Raw genomic sequence first — 4,107 nt, 5'->3', positions numbered from 1 at the left:
CCCGGCCGCTAGCACGCGTTGCGCGATTTTACTTGCGCACCGTGTGGGAAAAGAGATACCCCTTTACCTGGAAGGGTCGGGGATGAACTGATGATTTGAGGATGTGGGTACGGGAAGGGTAAATCGAAGGGCCTGATGTAATGCGATGAGGAGCGAAACCAGCTCGTCCCGAGGGAATCTCCGGAAGGAGGGCTAATAATCTGAATCCGCGTAATTAGATAGTGAATCCGAAATCCAGGCATAATTACAGACCGGATTTTAGGAAACTTTCCCAACACGCAATTTTTAAGAGCTTTTCTTAAAACTCGAAATATTTAACACCTTTTTTTTCTAAATTCGTAAATTGTATCGTAAATGAGTTTTAAACATCCTGCAGTTAGTTGTGTTTAACCTTCCTAATTTAAAATAAAACACATTTTTAATTTTTTTTATTTCTACGTGTATTTAGTTTAAAAACAATAGAGACACCAGATTTATAATTTGTAAGTTATTTTTAATCTAAAGATTTTTTGTTTCTCAAGCTTCCACTATTTCAGCGTTTTAATTTCTTAATTTCCCCATTTCCCCATAGTTTATATTAATAATTTCCCCAATTTTTCAGTTTTTCATGGTTTTACAGTCTTATCTTATTAATGTTCTTACTTTGCAGTTTCATAGTTTTTCAATTATCACTCTTTCAGTCACTTAGATCTACAGAATTTGAATCTCACTGTTTTTTATATTCCAGTTTTAAGTTTCTTAGCTCTTCAGTCTATTAGTGTATTGGTTTTTTATTCAAAATCTAATGTTGTGTTTCTCTTTTCCTTTTCTATAGTTTTTAGTTTCTCTTTTAATTTTTGAAAATTACGTACTCTAATTTTATAAACTAAATAATTTTTTGCTTTTAATTTGTTTTTATATCAGGCTTAATATTTGAATAAAAATTGCAATGTTTTCCAATTGTTGATTATTTCTCCATCATTCCTAAATTATATCGTAAATGAGTTTTAAACATCCTGCAGTTAGTTGCGTTTAACCTTCCTAATTTAAAATAAAACACATTTTTCAATTTTTTTATTTCTACGTGTATTTAGTTTAAAAACAATAGATACACCAGATTTATAATTTATAAGTTATTTTTAATCTAAAGATTTTTTGTTTCTCAAGCTTCCACTGTTTCAGCTTTTTAATTTCTTAATTTCCCCATATTTCATATTAATAATTTCCCCAATTTTTCAGTTTTTCATGGTTTTACAGTCTTATATTAATGTTTTTACTTTGTAGTTTCATAGTTTCAATTATCACTCTTTCAATCACTTAGGTATACAGAATTTGAATCTTACTGTTTTTTAGTTTTTTATATTTCAGTTTTAACTTTTTTAACTTTTCAGTCCCTAATGTTGTGTTTCTCTTTTCCGTTTTAATAATTCGTTAGTTTCTCTTTTAATTTTTGAAAGTTACATACTCTAATTATATATACTAAATAATTTTTGAATTAAAAAAAAATTGTATCAGATATTTGAATAAAAATTGCAATGTTTGTTTGATTGTTGATTATAATTGTAATTATTAATTTTTCCAAACCGACAGTGTAGATTTTAATTAGTTGTGTAAAAGTTGTACTTTTCTAGGATTCTTAGTTTTTTGTATAATAAATAAAAAAAGTGTTTTCGTCATTACAAAATCAAAAAAAAAACTAAGCAGAATCGACCAATATATTTGCACCTAAAGCGAAATTTCGTTCTTTGACAAATTCCGGCCCTAAAACCTGTTTCCAAGTGTTTTCTTTGTTTCTGACCAATCATGTTTCATTATTTTGTAAATGTCAGCCGCCAAACCATTCGGAAATCCGCTGTTTTCTAAGAAAATTTCAGGATTTTCCAATAAATTGTAATGTAGAATACAGAACGTAGCTTTTCAGTCCCTTAGTGTATTGATTTTTTATTCAAAATCTAATGTTGTGTTTCTCTTTCCCTTTTCTATAATTCTTTAGATTGTCTTTTGATTTTTGAAAATAACAAACTCTAATTCTATATAAAAAATTATTTTTTAATTTTAAATTTCTTTGTATCAGTCTTGATATTTGAATAAAAAAATAATTTACGTAGAAGTATCAAAATCGCAATGTTTTCCAATTGTTTATTATAATTGTCATTATTAATTTTTCCAAACTGACAGTGTAGATTTTAATTAGTTGTGTGAAAAAAAAACTTTTCTAGTATTCTTAGTTTTTGTGTAATATATAGTGTCTTTTCGTCAAAAAAAAAAACAAAAACTAAGCAGAATCGACCAATGTATTCGCACCTAAAGCGAAATTTCGTTCTTTGACAAAGTCCGACCCTAAAACCTGTTTGCAAGTGTTTAATTTGTTCCCGACCAATCATGTTTCATTATTTTGTAAATGTCACCCGCCAAACCATTTGGAAATCAGCTGTTTTCTAAGAAAATTTCAAGATTTTCCATTTAATTGTAATGTAGGACAGAACGTACTGTAATATAACAATAGCCAATCACTCACTTGTAATTAAAAATTTCTTGTAACCACAATTATGAATCCTCTTATTAATAATGGAATTCAATTGCTTTGTCTTTTTTAGAATAGGCAAACAATTGTTTTTGATTACTGTCCCAATTTATGAGCGCTGTTATTCTTTGAATTTTTAATTTTCCTGTGATGTACAAAATTAAAAAATCTTGTTAAACTAAAAAACACTTCGCGAGAATCTGCGTTTTAATTAAATAAGCAGCACCTGTTGAGAAAGAATAAGATATTTTATTTAAAAAATAAAATAAAACAAAGTTACATAAAATCCTCTACCGTTTTCGCTTTTGCTTATCTTACATTTATTATAAAAGCATTTCCGTCGGTATTCTGCTTCGAAAAATTCTAATAATATCTTATTATTCTAATAAGCGGTTTGTATTATAATATAGTCAGCAACGCCAAAACTGAATGTACAGCGTCTTTAATTCTTGATCAAAGATGACCTTTCATAACCTTTCATTCCCCTACCTCTTATTTCTAGAAAAATAATTTGTACAACACAATATATGCATTTTTGGTAAACACAGATGTACAACTAGAGACCATAACATATTAAAATGTTTGCATAATTCATTACCATAATTGTTTTTGTACCTAAATAAACTGGTACATTTTAGTTGTTATTATTGATTCTGGATAAACATAAAGTATTTTTAAAAATACTTTTTTTCATACATACCTATTAGCTATTATAAATTATTCAAGCAATTCACTTTAAAAAAATAACAGCTAATTTATATTTTCAATGAGAGATCTAATCACTAATAACCATTTTACAATTTTATCAATCTTATTAAAAAATCAATAAATCGGTAAAAGACGTTTTTAAAGTTTTGAAACAGCTAGTATATACCTAACAAAATCGGCTTTGAAGAGTTGTTGCTACAACTTTCAAAAGTACACTCGGGATATTTAAATTTTTTATTTATTTTCTAATATATTCAGGGTGGCTCGATTTAAAAAAACACCTTGTATGTAACAAAACTTTATCAATTCCAAATAAAATGGCATTAAATATGCAATAAAATCGCTTTAAATAATGAAGATACATAATATAATAAATAAAATAAATAAATAAAGATAATAATGGTGTTATAAAAAAATACCAATATTTTGTTACTAATTTTGGACAACGTAAAGTCCCTTGCTTTTACAAAATGTTTAATGCAATAGTTTTATGCCAAAACTTCCAAGAATGTATTTAAATAACAAACATCTTAATCAAGATTTTTTCCGTAATTACATCCTCGAAAGTTTTTTCAATTATTCTATTACGGGAGACAGAATAGGAATTCTCAAATAGCAGTCTATTTGTAGAAAGCGGCGGCATGTAAATGTTTCTTGTGTTACAAATATAGCAAACATTTATTTATCCCTTGTGTTCCAACCGAACTTGTTTCGCGACCAGAACAAGGAATGAATTTAAATAACAAGCAACAACGCAGCAAAATGTTTGCGTTCTGCTTTTTCCTCATCCATACAGTTGAAATGAAATTCATTTTCAACGACCAGGCAAAAATTGTACGCTCAAATATTTTTATTAGTAATGGAATAGGCCCTGCAGGTGAAATAAAATACGTCGG

This window comes from Tribolium castaneum, chromosome 2, assembly GCF_031307605.1.
Source record: "Tribolium castaneum strain GA2 chromosome 2, icTriCast1.1, whole genome shotgun sequence".
NCBI lineage: Eukaryota > Metazoa > Arthropoda > Insecta > Coleoptera > Tenebrionidae > Tribolium > Tribolium castaneum.
This window is presented reverse-complemented; position numbering follows the sequence as displayed.